Source organism: Cyanistes caeruleus, unplaced genomic scaffold, assembly GCF_971803275.1.
Source record: "Cyanistes caeruleus unplaced genomic scaffold, bCyaCae1.hap1.1 HAP1_SCAFFOLD_138, whole genome shotgun sequence".
In the NCBI taxonomy this organism is placed as follows: Eukaryota; Metazoa; Chordata; class Aves; order Passeriformes; family Paridae; genus Cyanistes; species Cyanistes caeruleus.
Genome location: NW_028255933.1, coordinates 251,607 through 270,436, shown reverse-complemented (window position 1 = coordinate 270,436; position 18,830 = coordinate 251,607). Strand labels below are relative to the sequence as shown.

At 50.4% G+C, this 18,830-nt stretch overlaps 2 long non-coding RNA genes across 2 annotated transcripts; both read left to right on the top strand.

Moving 5' to 3' along the window:
• The first annotated feature begins 3,206 nt into the window (after window positions 1-3,206).
• On the top strand, window positions 3,207-6,658 carry LOC147645985 (uncharacterized). Its single transcript, XR_015282031.1, has 3 exons — window positions 3,207-3,582; window positions 3,677-3,910; window positions 4,202-6,658. It is a non-coding gene; the product is annotated as an uncharacterized LOC147645985 (long non-coding RNA).
• A 3,924-nt stretch (window positions 6,659-10,582) lies between these two features.
• On the top strand, window positions 10,583-17,070 carry LOC147645984 (uncharacterized). Its single transcript, XR_015282029.1, has 5 exons — window positions 10,583-13,041; window positions 13,136-13,369; window positions 13,661-16,186; window positions 16,281-16,514; window positions 16,806-17,070. It is a non-coding gene; the product is annotated as an uncharacterized LOC147645984 (long non-coding RNA).
• Window positions 17,071-18,830: the final 1,760 nt, after the last annotated feature.

Genomic DNA, 18,830 nt, shown 5'->3' with positions numbered 1-18,830 from the left:
GGCTGTGCACAGAGGCTGGGGATGCTCCATCCTTGGCAACATCCAAGGCCAGCTGGGAGCGGGGCTCTGAGCAACCTATTCTGGGCGAAGATTGCTCCGCTTGGAACAAGATGGTCTTTAGGGTCCCTTCCAAGCCCAAGCACCCAGGGATTCCATCATTCATTCTACGGTCTCCGTTGTCCACTTCAGCCTGGGCCTCAACTCCTGGCGGTGATGTCACAGTGCACGCTCCAGCTAGAACTTCCACCATCCAGCAACGGCCACAACACAACCCTTGGCTCCTTGTGCCAGCACGCTCTTCATTCACCCTGCTCCAAGCCTACCCCTGTCACCTTGTTGCCACCTGCTCCCTGATTCCCCCAGCAGTCCCCAAAGCTCCCCATCGCTTGGATTTTGCTCTCCATCCCTGCAGGATGTCTGCATTTGTTCCAAAAGAGGTATGGTGCTATTCCACGGAGGCGGACACCTCGCAGCTGCCCGGCTGGGCTGGAGCTCTGTGGGACAGGCTGGGAAATTTTGCTACCTCTGCAGGCTGGCACAGACGGAGAGGAGGAGACGGACGTCGATACACAGACTGATAGAGAAGAAGCCATGGAAGTGGACGGAGAGGATAGTGGAGAGGAAGAGATGGATGTGGATATGTACGAGACAGAGGAAGAGATGGAGGTGGAAACGAAAGATTCTATTGAAGAGATGGATATTGATCTAAAAGACAAGGAGGAAGACATGGTCTTGGGATGAAGACCGATGCCAGCAGCAGAACAGGCAGGTGCTCCCCACAGGCAGAGTGGGGCCCCTGCTGCCAGCCTGGGGCCGGGCTGGGCACTTCCTGCTCAGGGACACGCTAGCCCATGCACTGGATTCTGCTGGCCATCCCTGGCCTGGCCTGGGCTTGCTGTGGGCCACACAAGCCCTGTTCCAGTGCCTGGGCCACAGCCCCCAGCCAGGCTCCCTTCTGGCAGCAGAGTCCCACTGGGCCAGTGTCCCAGCCCGGCAGCACATGGAACACCCTTCCGTGCCTGACTGCACTGACCGTGCTACTTGTTTTTCTTGCAGGACTTAGGGACATCACAGACACAGATGCCACCCTGCTGTACATGCGTTTTACAGTTGTTGTGTTCAGGATAGAGGTTTTAGAGTTTGTTTAAGTTGTCTGTAAATACGTTTCATAGAGTTTTGTTAGAGCTGTTCTCAGGTAAATAGGTTCTATAGTTTGTTGTTGTTGTTGTTGTTGTTGTTACCAATATTCTTACAGTGTAAATATGTGGTGTAGTTCATTCTTGTTCCTTTTCTTCTACAGATAAACAGTCCTTGATTTTCACACCCCAGTTCTCTTTGCATTTTCCTCGGGCACATTTGCAAAGCTGTGGGTTGTTTCGGGAACAATGTTTGCAGGACTCTAAAAAGAGTATCAAAACCGCTCTGCCACACTCTCCGCTGCTGCTGCTGCCCCAAAAAGCACTGGCTGGCTTTGCTCACACAATCACAGTTGTGGTGGCATTTCTACCACACCACAGGACAGCGATGTTTTCCCTCTTCTCCTGGAAATACCTACAGCACTTGTGGGTAGCAAGGCAAACATGAGCCTCTTTTAGTGGCCCTTGAAATTGGACATGTGAAATGAGGCACACAAAGCCACAGGCCAGCTGAACCTGGCATCTCTGAATGGGTCTTTACATTCTTCCCAGGAAGATGAATGGCAATCACTATTTTGGCAGGGAGGAAAGTGCATCAGCTAGCAATTTGCTGTAGAAAATGTGCTTTCTGCTCCTCTCACAGCCAAAACTCCTACCCATTTCTTGGAAGTCCTTCTTAGATAAGGACCGTGTTCAACTGAGTGACAGTGAAGCCAAATGGCAATGCCGCAATCAATTGTCCTGTACACAATCTCCTTCATCCACGTGGAAGGTTACTCACGGGCACACAAGAGGACGGAAGAAACCCAAATGCATCGTTGGACATCATAAAGTCAGACGTGTTGAGGGATGAAGAAATCTTGCAGAGATATGGAAAGCTGCCCTGAAAACCCAGTTCGGGGAGAGCCTGAGCTCTTTTGTGCTTCTAGGCCTGAAGATGCTCAGCGCCTTTCCCAGATGCTCAGCAGGCAGTAGGATTGTGCCTGAATCTGGCTCTGGAAATGCCAGTGCCTCAACTGAGAGCTGTGGCAATGATTTCCATTGCATGGAGAGGGGCCACAGTCCTGCAAGAGTCTTTCAGCAGAGCAAACAGCAGCCTGGAGGGTGGGCAGTGCTGCATCTGGACCACTGCATGCTCATCCTTCACCACAATGCAGAGCTGCCATGGATCACTTTTTCCATTTCTGCTGTTGGATATGTTTTGGAGAAGTTGTTCTAGGTGGCTTTGGATGGTGATCCAAGTAGGAAGCAGCCATTCGCCTGCTGTGATATCCTTACAACTAGTCCTAACTTCTCATTGCCTTTGGTTTGATTGGGGGTGTTTTATCTGTTTGTTTGATTGGTTTCTTTGGGTTGGTTTCTTTGTGTTTTTCTCTCTTTTGCTTGGAGTTTCTTTTCCTTTTTTAGAAATGACTGGTGAAGTTGGCACAACCAAACTCCAGAAAACGTAAAGCAGGCTTGACTTTCCAGAAATTGCTTTTGGCTGGCTTTAGCTGCATTCCCCAGGATCACGATCAGCAGTAGATATTTGCAGGTTTTGCTCTGCATCCTCAGCCTGCCCAGATGTTGTTCAGTGTTTCAGCAGTGGAGAAGACGATGGATATTTTGCTAAACCTCCTTTCAAACAACAAAACTTGGGTTAGCACGACAGAAAAGAAGAGAAGAAAATCCTCGCCAGTTAGAACAGAGCCAGAGTCCCACCATTTCCCCCTCCACTTTTCTTTCTTTTCTACATTTAGAGGTAAAGCTTCCATCTCCAAAAGCTTCCATCTCTCACTTCCTGATGTAGCCATTTGCTACCCTTTAGCCTTGACTGCCACGCATCGGACTGCTGTCCGTGTGGGGCTGGGGATGCTCAGCCTGGAAAGAGAAGGGGGCTGGCGAGGCCTCCCTGCAGCTCTAGGAAAGATGGGCACAGAGAGGAGAAGCCTTTCAATTCCAGGAGTGAGCTTGAAGTTGGATCTAATGAAGCTGCTCTTTTCCACTCCGGCTGCTGGGCCACTGACCCAGGCTGTGCACAGAGGCTGGGGATGCTCCATCCTTGGCAACATCCAAGGCCAGCTGGGAGCGGGGCTCTGAGCAACCTATTCTGGGCGAAGATTGCTCCGCTTGGAACAAGATGGTCTTTAGGGTCCCTTCCAAGCCCAAGCACCCAGGGATTCCATCATTCATTCTACGGTCTCCGTTGTCCACTTCAGCCTGGGCCTCAACTCCTGGCGGTGATGTCACAGTGCACGCTCCAGCTAGAACTTCCAGCATCCAGCAACGGCCACAACACAACCCTTGGCTCCTTGTGCCAGCACGCTCTTCATTCACCCTGCTCCAAGCCTACCCCTGTCACCTTGTTGCCACCTGCTCCCTGATTCCCCCAGCAGTCCCCAAAGCTCCCCATCGCTTGGATTTTGCTCTCCATCCCTGCAGGATGTCTGCATTTGTTCCAAAAGAGGTATGGTGCTATTCCACGGAGGCGGACACCTCGCAGCTGCCTGGCTGGGCTGGAGCTCTGTGGGACAGGCTGGGAAATTTTGCTACCTCTGCAGGCTGGCACAGACGGAGAGGAGGAGACGGACGTCGATACACAGACTGATAGAGAAGAAGCCATGGAAGTGGACGGAGAGGATAGTGGAGAGGAAGAGATGGATGTGGATATGTACGAGACAGAGGAAGAGATGGAGGTGGAAACGAAAGATTATATTGAAGAGATGGATATTGATCTTAAAGACAAGGAGGAAGACATGGTCTTGGGATGAAGACCGATGCCAGCAGCAGAACAGGCAGGTGCTCCCCACAGGCAGAGTGGGGCCCCTGCTGCCAGCCTGGGGCCGGGCTGGGCACTTCCTGCTCAGGGACACGCTAGCCCATGCACTGGATTCTGCTGGCCATCCCTGGCCTGGCCTGGGCTTGCTGTGGGCCACACAAGCCCTGTTCCAGTGCCTGGGCCACAGCCCCCAGCCAGGCTCCCTTCTGGCAGCAGAGTCCCACTGGGCCAGTGTCCCAGCCCGGCAGCACATGGAACACCCTTCCGTGCCTGACTGCACTGACCGTGCTACTTGTTTTTCTTCCAGGACTTAGGGACATCACAGACACAGATGCCACCCTGCTGTACATGCGTTTTACAGTTGTTGTGTTCAGGATAGAGGTTTTAGAGTTTGTTTAAGTTGTCTGTAAATACGTTTCATAGAGTTTTGTTAGAGCTGTTCTCAGGTAAATAGGTTCTATAGTTTGTTGTTGTTGTTGTTGTTGTTGTTGTTGTTACCAATATTCTTACAGTGTAAATATGTGGTGTAGTTCATTCTTGTTCCTTTTCTTCTACAGATAAACAGTCTTTGATTTTCACACCCCAGTTCTCTTTGCATTTTCCTCGGGCACATTTGCAAAGCTGTGGGTTCTTTCGGGAACAATGTTTGCAGGACTCTAAAAAGAGTATCAAAACCGCTCTGCCACACTCTCCGCTGCTGCTGCTGCCCCAAAAAGCACTGGCTGGCTTTGCTCACACAATCACAGTTGTGGTGGCATTTCTACCACACCACAGGACAGCGATGTTTTCCCTCTTCTCCTGGAAATACCTACAGCACTTGTGGGTAGCAAGGCAAACATGAGCCTCTTCTAGTGGCCCTTGAAATTGGACATGTGAAATGAGGCACACAAAGCCACAGGCCAGCTGAACCTGGCATCTCTGAATGGGTCTTTACATTCTTCCCAGGAAGATGAATGGCAATCACTATTTTGGCAGGGAGGAAAGTGCATCAGCTAGCAATTTGCTGTAGAAAATGTGCTTTCTGCTCCTCTCACAGCCAAAACTCCTACCCATTTCTTGGAAGTCCTTCTTAGATAAGGACCGTGTTCAACTGAGTGACAGTGAAGCCAAATGGCAATGCCGCAATCAATTGTCCTGTACACAATCTCCTTCATCCACGTGGAAGGTTACTCACGGGCACACAAGAGGACGGAAGAAACCCAAATGCATCGTTGGACATCATAAAGTCAGACGTGTTGAGGGATGAAGAAATCTTGCAGAGATATGGAAAGCTGCCCTGAAAACCCAGTTCGGGGAGAGCCTGAGCTCTTTTGTGCTTCTAGGCCTGAAGATGCTCAGCGCCTTTCCCAGATGCTCAGCAGGCAGTAGGATTGTGCCTGAATCTGGCTCTGGAAATGCCAGTGCCTCAACTGAGAGCTGTGGCAAGGATTTCCATTGCATGGAGAGGGGCCACAGTCCTGCAAGAGTCTTTCAGCAGAGCAAACAGCAGCCTGGAGGGTGGGCAGTGCTGCATCTGGACCACTGCATGCTCATCCTTCACCACAATGCAGAGCTGCCATGGATCACTTTTTCCATTTCTGCTGTTGGATATGTTTTGGAGAAGTTGTTCTAGGTGGCTTTGGATGGTGATCCAAGTAGGAAGCAGCCATTCGCCTGCTGTGATATCCTTACAACTAGTCCTAACTTCTCATTGCCTTTGGTTTGATTGGGGGTGTTTTATCTGTTTGTTTGATTGGTTTCTTTGGGTTGGTTTCTTTGTGTTTTTCTCTCTTTTGCTTGGAGTTTCTTTTCCTTTTTTAGAAATGACTGGTGAAGTTGGCACAACCAAACTCCAGAAAACGTAAAGCAGGCTTGACTTTCCAGAAATTGCTTTTGGCTGGCTTTAGCTGCATTCCCCAGGATCACGATCAGCAGTAGATATTTGCAGGTTTTGCTCTGCATCCTCAGCCTGCCCAGATGTTGTTCAGTGTTTCAGCAGTGGAGAAGACGATGGATATTTTGCTAAACCTCTTTTCAAACAACAAAACTTGGGTTAGCACGACAGAAAAGAAGAAAAGAAAATCTTCGCCAGTTAGAACAGAGCCAGAGTCCCACCATTTCCCCCTCCACTTTTCTTTCTTTTCTACATTTAGAGGTAAAGCTTCCATCTCCAAAAGCTTCCATCTCTCACTTCCTGATGTAGCCATTTGCTACCCTTTAGCCTTGACTGCCACGCATCGGACTGCTGTCCGTGTGGGGCTGGGGATGCTCAGCCTGGAAAGAGAAGGGGGCTGGCGAGGCCTCCCTGCAGCTCTAGGAAAGATGGGCACAGAGAGGAGAAGCCTTTCAATTCCAGGAGTGAGCTTGAAGTTGGATCTAATGAAGCTGCTCTTTTCCACTCCGGCTGCTGGGCCACTGGCCCAGGCTGTGCACAGAGGCTGGGGATGCTCCATCCTTGGCAACATCCAAGGCCAGCTGGGAGCGGGGCTCTGAGCAACCTATTCTGGGCGAAGATTGCTCCGCTTGGAACAAGATGGTCTTTAGGGTCCCTTCCAAGCCCAAGCACCCAGGGATTCCATCATTCATTCTACGGTCTCCGTTGTCCACTTCAGCCTGGGCCTCAACTCCTGGCGGTGATGTCACAGTGCACGCTCCAGCTAGAACTTCCAGCATCCAGCAACGGCCACAACACAACCCTTGGCTCCTTGTGCCAGCACGCTCTTCATTCACCCTGCTCCAAGCCTACCCCTGTCACCTTGTTGCCACCTGCTCCCTGATTCCCCCAGCAGTCCCCAAAGCTCCCCATCGCTTGGATTTTGCTCTCCATCCCTGCAGGATGTCTGCATTTGTTCCAAAAGAGGTATGGTGCTATTCCACGGAGGCGGACACCTCGCAGCTGCCTGGCTGGGCTGGAGCTCTGTGGGACAGGCTGGGAAATTTTGCTACCTCTGCAGGCTGGCACAGACGGAGAGGAGGAGACGGACGTCGATACACAGACTGATAGAGAAGAAGCCATGGAAGTGGACGGAGAGGATAGTGGAGAGGAAGAGATGGATGTGGATATGTACGAGACAGAGGAAGAGATGGAGGTGGAAACGAAAGATTATATTGAAGAGATGGATATTGATCTTAAAGACAAGGAGGAAGACATGGTCTTGGGATGAAGACCGATGCCAGCAGCAGAACAGGCAGGTGCTCCCCACAGGCAGAGTGGGGCCCCTGCTGCCAGCCTGGGGCCGGGCTGGGCACTTCCTGCTCAGGGACACGCTAGCCCATGCACTGGATTCTGCTGGCCATCCCTGGCCTGGCCTGGCCTTGCTGTGGGCCACACAAGCCCTGTTCCAGTGCCTGGGCCACAGCCCCCAGCCAGGCTCCCTTCTGGCAGCAGAGTCCCACTGGGCCAGTGTCCCAGCCCGGCAGCACATGGAACACCCTTCCGTGCCTGACTGCACTGACCGTGCTACTTGTTTTTCTTCCAGGACTTAGGGACATCACAGACACAGATGCCACCCTGCTGTACATGCGTTTTACAGTTGTTGTGTTCAGGATAGAGGTTTTAGAGTTTGTTTAAGTTGTCTGTAAATACGTTTCATAGAGTTTTGTTAGAGCTGTTCTCAGGTAAATAGGTTCTATAGTTTGTTGTTGTTGTTGTTGTTGTTGTTGTTGTTGTTGTTACCAATATTCTTACAGTGTAAATATGTGGTGTAGTTCATTCTTGTTCCTTTTCTTCTACAGATAAACAGTCTTTGATTTTCACACCCCAGTTCTCTTTGCATTTTCCTCGGGCACATTTGCAAAGCTGTGGGTTCTTTCGGGAACAATGTTTGCAGGACTCTAAAAAGAGTATCAAAACCGCTCTGCCACACTCTCCGCTGCTGCTGCTGCCCCAAAAAGCACTGGCTGGCTTTGCTCACACAATCACAGTTGTGGTGGCATTTCTACCACACCACAGGACAGCGATGTTTTCCCTCTTCTCCTGGAAATACCTACAGCACTTGTGGGTAGCAAGGCAAACATGAGCCTCTTTTAGTGGCCCTTGAAATTGGACATGTGAAATGAGGCACACAAAGCCACAGGCCAGCTGAACCTGGCATCTCTGAATGGGTCTTTACATTCTTCCCAGGAAGATGAATGGCAATCACTATTTTGGCAGGGAGGAAAGTGCATCAGCTAGCAATTTGCTGTAGAAAATGTGCTTTCTGCTCCTCTCACAGCCAAAACTCCTACCCATTTCTTGGAAGTCCTTCTTAGATAAGGACCGTGTTCAACTGAGTGACAGTGAAGCCAAATGGCAATGCCGCAATCAATTGTCCTGTACACAATCTCCTTCATCCACGTGGAAGGTTACTCACGGGCACACAAGAGGACGGAAGAAACCCAAATGCATCGTTGGACATCATAAAGTCAGACGTGTTGAGGGATGAAGAAATCTTGCAGAGATATGGAAAGCTGCCCTGAAAACCCAGTTCGGGGAGAGCCTGAGCTCTTTTGTGCTTCTAGGCCTGAAGATGCTCAGCGCCTTTCCCAGATGCTCAGCAGGCAGTAGGATTGTGCCTGAATCTGGCTCTGGAAATGCCAGTGCCTCAACTGAGAGCTGTGGCAATGATTTCCATTGCATGGAGAGGGGCCACAGTCCTGCAAGAGTCTTTCAGCAGAGCAAACAGCAGCCTGGAGGGTGGGCAGTGCTCCATCTGGACCACTGCATGCTCATCCTTCACCACAATGCAGAGCTGCCATGGATCACTTTTTCCATTTCTGCTGTTGGATATGTTTTGGAGAAGTTGTTCTAGGTGGCTTTGGATGGTGATCCAAGTAGGAAGCAGCCATTCGCCTGCTGTGATATCCTTACAACTAGTCCTAACTTCTCATTGCCTTTGGTTTGATTGGGGGTGTTTTATCTGTTTGTTTGATTGGTTTCTTTGGGTTGGTTTCTTTGTGTTTTTCTCTCTTTTGCTTGGAGTTTCTTTTCCTTTTTTAGAAATGACTGGTGAAGTTGGCACAACCAAACTCCAGAAAACGTAAAGCAGGCTTGACTTTCCAGAAATTGCTTTTGGCTGGCTTTAGCTGCATTCCCCAGGATCACGATCAGCAGTAGATATTTGCAGGTTTTGCTCTGCATCCTCAGCCTGCCCAGATGTTGTTCAGTGTTTCAGCAGTGGAGAAGACGATGGATATTTTGCTAAACCTCCTTTCAAACAACAAAACTTGGGTTAGCACGACAGAAAAGAAGAGAAGAAAATCCTCGCCAGTTAGAACAGAGCCAGAGTCCCACCATTTCCCCCTCCACTTTTCTTTCTTTTCTACATTTAGAGGTAAAGCTTCCATCTCCAAAAGCTTCCATCTCTCACTTCCTGATGTAGCCATTTGCTACCCTTTAGCCTTGACTGCCACGCATCGGACTGCTGTCCGTGTGGGGCTGGGGATGCTCAGCCTGGAAAGAGAAGGGGGCTGGCGAGGCCTCCCTGCAGCTCTAGGAAAGATGGGCACAGACAGGAGAAGCCTTTCAATTCCAGGAGTGAGCTTGAAGTTGGATCTAATGAAGCTGCTCTTTTCCACTCCGGCTGCTGGGCCACTGACCCAGGCTGTGCACAGAGGCTGGGGATGCTCCATCCTTGGCAACATCCAAGGCCAGCTGGGAGCGGGGCTCTGAGCAACCTATTCTGGGCGAAGATTGCTCCGCTTGGAACAAGATGGTCTTTAGGGTCCCTTCCAAGCCCAAGCACCCAGGGATTCCATCATTCATTCTACGGTCTCCGTTGTCCACTTCAGCCTGGGCCTCAACTCCTGGCGGTGATGTCACAGTGCACGCTCCAGCTAGAACTTCCAGCATCCAGCAACGGCCACAACACAACCCTTGGCTCCTTGTGCCAGCACGCTCTTCATTCACCCTGCTCCAAGCCTACCCCTGTCACCTTGTTGCCACCTGCTCCCTGATTCCCCCAGCAGTCCCCAAAGCTCCCCATCGCTTGGATTTTGCTCTCCATCCCTGCAGGATGTCTGCATTTGTTCCAAAAGAGGTATGGTGCTATTCCACGGAGGCGGACACCTCGCAGCTGCCTGGCTGGGCTGGAGCTCTGTGGGACAGGCTGGGAAATTTTGCTACCTCTGCAGGCTGGCACAGACGGAGAGGAGGAGACGGACGTCGATACACAGACTGATAGAGAAGAAGCCATGGAAGTGGACGGAGAGGATAGTGGAGAGGAAGAGATGGATGTGGATATGTACGAGACAGAGGAAGAGATGGAGGTGGAAACGAAAGATTATATTGAAGAGATGGATATTGATCTTAAAGACAAGGAGGAAGACATGGTCTTGGGATGAAGACCGATGCCAGCAGCAGAACAGGCAGGTGCTCCCCACAGGCAGAGTGGGGCCCCTGCTGCCAGCCTGGGGCCGGGCTGGGCACTTCCTGCTCAGGGACACGCTAGCCCATGCACTGGATTCTGCTGGCCATCCCTGGCCTGGCCTGGGCTTGCTGTGGGCCACACAAGCCCTGTTCCAGTGCCTGGGCCACAGCCCCCAGCCAGGCTCCCTTCTGGCAGCAGAGTCCCACTGGGCCAGTGTCCCAGCCCGGCAGCACATGGAACACCCTTCCGTGCCTGACTGCACTGACCGTGCTACTTGTTTTTCTTCCAGGACTTAGGGACATCACAGACACAGATGCCACCCTGCTGTACATGCGTTTTACAGTTGTTGTGTTCAGGATAGAGGTTTTAGAGTTTGTTTAAGTTGTCTGTAAATACGTTTCATAGAGTTTTGTTAGAGCTGTTCTCAGGTAAATAGGTTCTATAGTTTGTTGTTGTTGTTGTTGTTGTTGTTGTTGTTACCAATATTCTTACAGTGTAAATATGTGGTGTAGTTCATTCTTGTTCCTTTTCTTCTACAGATAAACAGTCTTTGATTTTCACACCCCAGTTCTCTTTGCATTTTCCTCGGGCACATTTGCAAAGCTGTGGGTTCTTTCGGGAACAATGTTTGCAGGACTCTAAAAAGAGTATCAAAACCGCTCTGCCACACTCTCCGCTGCTGCTGCTGCCCCAAAAAGCACTGGCTGGCTTTGCTCACACAATCACAGTTGTGGTGGCATTTCTACCACACCACAGGACAGCGATGTTTTCCCTCTTCTCCTGGAAATACCTACAGCACTTGTGGGTAGCAAGGCAAACATGAGCCTCTTTTAGTGGCCCTTGAAATTGGACATGTGAAATGAGGCACACAAAGCCACAGGCCAGCTGAACCTGGCATCTCTGAATGGGTCTTTACATTCTTCCCAGGAAGATGAATGGCAATCACTATTTTGGCAGGGAGGAAAGTGCATCAGCTAGCAATTTGCTGTAGAAAATGTGCTTTCTGCTCCTCTCACAGCCAAAACTCCTACCCATTTCTTGGAAGTCCTTCTTAGATAAGGACCGTGTTCAACTGAGTGACAGTGAAGCCAAATGGCAATGCCGCAATCAATTGTCCTGTACACAATCTCCTTCATCCACGTGGAAGGTTACTCACGGGCACACAAGAGGACGGAAGAAACCCAAATGCATCGTTGGACATCATAAAGTCAGACGTGTTGAGGGATGAAGAAATCTTGCAGAGATATGGAAAGCTGCCCTGAAAACCCAGTTCGGGGAGAGCCTGAGCTCTTTTGTGCTTCTAGGCCTGAAGATGCTCAGCGCCTTTCCCAGATGCTCAGCAGGCAGTAGGATTGTGCCTGAATCTGGCTCTGGAAATGCCAGTGCCTCAACTGAGAGCTGTGGCAATGATTTCCATTGCATGGAGAGGGGCCACAGTCCTGCAAGAGTCTTTCAGCAGAGCAAACAGCAGCCTGGAGGGTGGGCAGTGCTCCATCTGGACCACTGCATGCTCATCCTTCACCACAATGCAGAGCTGCCATGGATCACTTTTTCCATTTCTGCTGTTGGATATGTTTTGGAGAAGTTGTTCTAGGTGGCTTTGGATGGTGATCCAAGTAGGAAGCAGCCATTCGCCTGCTGTGATATCCTTACAACTAGTCCTAACTTCTCATTGCCTTTGGTTTGATTGGGGGTGTTTTATCTGTTTGTTTGATTGGTTTCTTTGGGTTGGTTTCTTTGTGTTTTTCTCTCTTTTGCTTGGAGTTTCTTTTCCTTTTTTAGAAATGACTGGTGAAGTTGGCACAACCAAACTCCAGAAAACGTAAAGCAGGCTTGACTTTCCAGAAATTGCTTTTGGCTGGCTTTAGCTGCATTCCCCAGGATCACGATCAGCAGTAGATATTTGCAGGTTTTGCTCTGCATCCTCAGCCTGCCCAGATGTTGTTCAGTGTTTCAGCAGTGGAGAAGACGATGGATATTTTGCTAAACCTCCTTTCAAACAACAAAACTTGGGTTAGCACGACAGAAAAGAAGAGAAGAAAATCCTCGCCAGTTAGAACAGAGCCAGAGTCCCACCATTTCCCCCTCCACTTTTCTTTCTTTTCTACATTTAGAGGTAAAGCTTCCATCTCCAAAAGCTTCCATCTCTCACTTCCTGATGTAGCCATTTGCTACCCTTTAGCCTTGACTGCCACGCATCGGACTGCTGTCCGTGTGGGGCTGGGGATGCTCAGCCTGGAAAGAGAAGGGGGCTGGCGAGGCCTCCCTGCAGCTCTAGGAAAGATGGGCACAGAGAGGAGAAGCCTTTCAACTGCAGGAGTGAGCTTGAAGTTGGATCTAATGAAGCTGCTCTTTTCCACTCCGGCTGCTGGGCCACTGGCCCAGGCTGTGCACAGAGGCTGGGGATGCTCCATCCTTGGCAACATCCAAGGCCAGCTGGGAGCGGGGCTCTGAGCAACCTATTCTGGGCGAAGATTGCTCCGCTTGGAACAAGATGGTCTTTAGGGTCCCTTCCAAGCCCAAGCACCCAGGGATTCCATCATTCATTCTACGGTCTCCGTTGTCCACTTCAGCCTGGGCCTCAACTCCTGGCGGTGATGTCACAGTGCACGCTCCAGCTAGAACTTCCAGCATCCAGCAACGGCCACAACACAACCCTTGGCTCCTTGTGCCAGCACGCTCTTCATTCACCCTGCTCCAAGACTACCCCTGTCACCTTGTTGCCACCTGCTCCCTGATTCCCCCAGCAGTCCCCAAAGCTCCCCATCGCTTGGATTTTGCTCTCCATCCCTGCAGGATGTCTGCATTTGTTCCAAAAGAGGTATGGTGCTATTCCACGGAGGCGGACACCTCGCAGCTGCCCGGCTGGGCTGGAGCTCTGTGGGACAGGCTGGGAAATTTTGCTACCTCTGCAGGCTGGCACAGACGGAGAGGAGGAGACGGACGTCGATACACAGACTGATAGAGAAGAAGCCATGGAAGTGGACGGAGAGGATAGTGGAGAGCAAGAGATGGATGTGGATATGTACGAGACAGAGGAAGAGATGGAGGTGGAAACGAAAGATTATATTGAAGAGATGGATATTGATCTAAAAGACAAGGAGGAAGACATGGTCTTGGGATGAAGACCGATGCCAGCAGCAGAACAGGCAGGTGCTCCCCACAGGCAGAGTGGAGCCCCTGCTGCCAGCCTGGGGCCGGGCTGGGCACTTCCTGCTCAGGGACACGCTAGCCCATGCACTGGATTCTGCTGGCCATCCCTGGCCTGGCCTGGGCTTGCTGTGGGCCACACAAGCCCTGTTCCAGTGCCTGGGCCACAGCCCCCAGCCAGGCTCCCTTCTGGCAGCAGAGTCCCACTGGGCCAGTGTCCCAGCCCGGCAGCACATGGAACACCCTTCCGTGCCTGACTGCACTGACCGTGCTACTTGTTTTTCTTCCAGGACTTAGGGACATCACAGACACAGATGCCACCCTGCTGTACATGCGTTTTACAGTTGTTGTGTTCAGGATAGAGGTTTTAGAGTTTGTTTAAGTTGTCTGTAAATACGTTTCATAGAGTTTTGTTAGAGCTGTTCTCAGGTAAATAGGTTCTATAGTTTGTTGTTGTTGTTGTTGTTGTTGTTACCAATATTCTTACAGTGTAAATATGTGGTGTAGTTCATTCTTGTTCCTTTTCTTCTACAGATAAACAGTCTTTGATTTTCACACCCCAGTTCTCTTTGCATTTTCCTCGGGCACATTTGCAAAGCTGTGGGTTGTTTCGGGAACAATGTTTGCAGGACTCTAAAAAGAGTATCACAACCGCTCTGCCACACTCTCCGCTGCTGCTGCTGCCCCAAAAAGCACTGGCTGGCTTTGCTCACACAATCACAGTTGTGGTGGCATTTCTACCACACCACAGGACAGCGATGTTTTCCCTCTTCTCCTGGAAATACCTACAGCACTTGTGGGTAGCAAGGCAAACATGAGCCTCTTTTAGTGGCCCTTGAAATTGGACATGTGAAATGAGGCACACAAAGCCACAGGCCAGCTGAACCTGGCATCTCTGAATGGGTCTTTACATTCTTCCCAGGAAGATGAATGGCAATCACTATTTTGGCAGGGAGGAAAGTGCATCAGCTAGCAATTTGCTGTAGAAAATGTGCTTTCTGCTCCTCTCACAGCCAAAACTCCTACCCATTTCTTGGAAGTCCTTCTTAGATAAGGACCGTGTTCAACTGAGTGACAGTGAAGCCAAATGGCAATGCCGCAATCAATTGTCCTGTACACAATCTCCTTCATCCACGTGGAAGGTTACTCACGGGCACACAAGAGGACGGAAGAAACCCAAATGCATCGTTGGACATCATAAAGTCAGACGTGTTGAGGGATGAAGAAATCTTGCAGAGATATGGAAAGCTGCCCTGAAAACCCAGTTCGGGGAGAGCCTGAGCTCTTTTGTGCTTCTAGGCCTGAAGATGCTCAGCGCCTTTCCCAGATGCTCAGCAGGCAGTAGGATTGTGCCTGAATCTGGCTCTGGAAATGCCAGTGCCTCAACTGAGAGCTGTGGCAATGATTTCCATTGCATGGAGAGGGGCCACAGTCCTGCAAGAGTCTTTCAGCAGAGCAAACAGCAGCCTGGAGGGTGGGCAGTGCTGCATCTGGACCACTGCATGCTCATCCTTCACCACAATGCAGAGCTGCCATGGATCACTTTTTCCATTTCTGCTGTTGGATATGTTTTGGAGAAGTTGTTCTAGGTGGCTTTGGATGGTGATCCAAGTAGGAAGCAGCCATTCGCCTGCTGTGATATCCTTACAACTAGTCCTAACTTCTCATTGCCTTTGGTTTGATTGGGGGTGTTTTATCTGTTTGTTTGATTGGTTTCTTTGGGTTGGTTTCTTTGTGTTTTTCTCTCTTTTGCTTGGAGTTTCTTTTCCTTTTTTAGAAATGACTGGTGAAGTTGGCACAACTAAACTCCAGAAAACGTAAAGCAGGCTTGACTTTCCAGAAATTGCTTTTGGCTGGCTTTAGCTGCATTCCCCAGGATCACGATCAGCAGTAGATATTTGCAGGTTTTGCTCTGCATCCTCAGCCTGCCCAGATGTTGTTCAGTGTTTCAGCAGTGGAGAAGACGATGGATATTTTGCTAAACCTCCTTTCAAACAACAAAACTTGGGTTAGCACGACAGAAAAGAAGAGAAGAAAATCTTCGCCAGTTAGAACAGAGCCAGAGTCCCACCATTTCCCCCTCCACTTTTCTTTCTTTTCTACATTTAGAGGTAAAGCTTCCATCTCCAAAAGCTTCCATCTCTCACTTCCTGATGTAGCCATTTGCTACCCTTTAGCCTTGACTGCCACGCATCGGACTGCTGTCCGTGTGGGGCTGGGGATGCTCAGCCTGGAAAGAGAAGGGGGCTGGCGAGGCCTCCCTGCAGCTCTAGGAAAGATGGGCACAGAGAGGAGAAGCCTTTCAACTGCAGGAGTGAGCTTGAAGTTGGATCTAATGAAGCTGCTCTTTTCCACTCCGGCTGCTGGGCCACTGGCCCAGGCTGTGCACAGAGGCTGGGGATGCTCCATCCTTGGCAACATCCAAGGCCAGCTGGGAGCGGGGCTCTGAGCAACCTATTCTGGGCGAAGATTGCTCCGCTTGGAACAAGATGGTCTTTAGGGTCCCTTCCAAGCCCAAGCACCCAGGGATTCCATCATTCATTCTACGGTCTCCGTTGTCCACTTCAGCCTGGGCCTCAACTCCTGGCGGTGATGTCACAGTGCACGCTCCAGCTAGAACTTCCACCATCCAGCAACGGCCACAACACAACCCTTGGCTTCTTGTGCCAGCACGCTCTTCATTCACCCTGCTCCAAGCCTACCCCTGTCACCTTGTTGCCACCTGCTCCCTGATTCCCCCAGCAGTCCCCAAAGCTCCCCATCGCTTGGATTTTGCTCTCCATCCCTGCAGGATGTCTGCATTTGTTCCAAAAGAGGTATGGTGCTATTCCACGGAGGCGGACACCTCGCAGCTGCCCGGCTGGGCTGGAGCTCTGTGGGACAGGCTGGGAAATTTTGCTACCTCTGCAGGCTGGCACAGACGGAGAGGAGGAGACGGACGTCGATACACAGACTGATAGAGAAGAAGCCATGGAAGTGGACGGAGAGGATAGTGGAGAGGAAGAGATGGATGTGGATATGTACGAGACAGAGGAAGAGATGGAGGTGGAAACGAAAGATTCTATTGAAGAGATGGATATTGATCTAAAAGACAAGGAGGAAGACATGGTCTTGGGATGAAGACCGATGCCAGCAGCAGAACAGGCAGGTGCTCCCCACAGGCAGAGTGGGGCCCCTGCTGCCAGCCTGGGGCCGGGCTGGGCACTTCCTGCTCAGGGACACGCTAGCCCATGCACTGGATTCTGCTGGCCATCCCTGGCCTGGCCTGGGCTTGCTGTGGGCCACACAAGCCCTGTTCCAGTGCCTGGGCCACAGCCCCCAGCCAGGCTCCCTTCTGGCAGCAGAGTCCCACTGGGCCAGTGTCCCAGCCCGGCAGCACATGGAACACCCTTCCGTGCCTGACTGCACTGACCGTGCTACTTGTTTTTCTTGCAGGACTTAGGGACATCACAGACACAGATGCCACCCTGCTGTACATGCGTTTTACAGTTGTTGTGTTCAGGATAGAGGTTTTAGAGTTTGTTTAAGTTGTCTGTAAATACGTTTCATAGAGTCTTGTTAGAGCTGTTCTCAGGTAAATAGGTTCTATAGTTTGTTGTTGTTGTTGTTGTTGTTGTTACCAATATTCTTACAGTGTAAATATGTGGTGTAGTTCATTCTTGTTCCTTTTCTTCTACAGATAAACAGTCCTTGATTTTCACACCCCAGTTCTCTTTGCATTTTCCTCGGGCACATTTGCAAAGCTGTGGGTTGTTTCGGGAACAATGTTTGCAGGACTCTAAAAAGAGTATCACAACCGCTCTGCCACACTCTCCGCTGCTGCTGCTGCCCCAAAAAGCACTGGCTGGCTTTGCTCACACAATCACAGTTGTGGTGGCATTTCTACCACACCACAGGACAGCGATGTTTTCCCTCTTCTCCTGGAAATACCTACAGCACTTGTGGGTAGCAAGGCAAACATGAGCCTCTTTTAGTGGCCCTTGAAATTGGACATGTGAAATGAGGCACACAAAGCCACAGGCCAGCTGAACCTGGCATCTCTGAATGGGTCTTTACATTCTTCCCAGGAAGATGAATGGCAATCACTATTTTGGCAGGGAGGAAAGTGCATCAGCTAGCAATTTGCTGTAGAAAATGTGCTTTCTGCTCCTCTCACAGCCAAAACTCCTACCCATTTCTTGGAAGTCCTTCTTAGATAAGGACCGTGTTCAACTGAGTGACAGTGAAGCCAAATGGCAATGCCGCAATCAATTGTCCTGTACACAATCTCCTTCATCCACGTGGAAGGTTACTCACGGGCACACAAGAGGACGGAAGAAACCCAAATGCATCGTTGGACATCATAAAGTCAGACGTGTTGAGGGATGAAGAAATCTTGCAGAGATATGGAAAGCTGCCCTGAAAACCCAGTTCGGGGAGAGCCTGAGCTCTTTTGTGCTTCTAGGCCTGAAGATGCTCAGCGCCTTTCCCAGATGCTCAGCAGGCAGTAGGATTGTGCCTGAATCTGGCTCTGGAAATGCCAGTGCCTCAACTGAGAGCTGTGGCAATGATTTCCATTGCATGGAGAGGGGCCACAGTCCTGCAAGAGTCTTTCAGCAGAGCAAACAGCAGCCTGGAGGGTGGGCAGTGCTGCATCTGGACCACTGCATGCTCATCCTTCACCACAATGCAGAGCTGCCATGGATCACTTTTTCCATTTCTGCTGTTGGATATGTTTTGGAGAAGTTGTTCTAGGTGGCTTTGGATGGTGATCCAAGTAGGAAGCAGCCATTCGCCTGCTGTGATATCCTTACAACTAGTCCTAACTTCTCATTGCCTTTGGTTTGATTGGGGGTGTTTTATCTGTTTGTTTGATTGGTTTCTTTGGGTTGGTTTCTTTGTGTTTTTCTCTCTTTTGCTTGGAGTTTCTTTTCCTTTTTTAGAAATGACTGGTGAAGTTGGCACAACCAAACTCCAGAAAACGTAAAGCAGGCTTGACTTTCCAGAAATTGCTTTTGGCTGGCTTTAGCTGCATTCCCCAGGATCACGATCAGCAGTAGATATTTGCAGGTTTTGCTCTGCATCCTCAGCCTGCCCAGATGTTGTTCAGTGTTTCAGCAGTGGAGAAGACGATGGATATTTTGCTAAACCTCCTTTCAAACAACAAAACTTGGGTTAGCACGACAGAAAAGAAGAGAAGAAAATCCTCGCCAGTTAGAACAGAGCCAGAGTCCCACCATTTCCCCCTCCACTTTTCTTTCTTTTCTACATTTAGAGGTAAAGCTTCCATCTCCAAAAGCTTCCATCTCTCACTTCCTGATGTAGCCATTTGCTACCCTTTAGCCTTGACTGCCACGCATCGGACTGCTGTCCGTGTGGGGCTGGGGATGCTCAGCCTGGAAAGAGAAGGGGGCTGGCGAGGCCTCCCTGCAGCTCTAGGAAAGATGGGCACAGACAGGAGAAGCCTTTCAATTCCAGGAG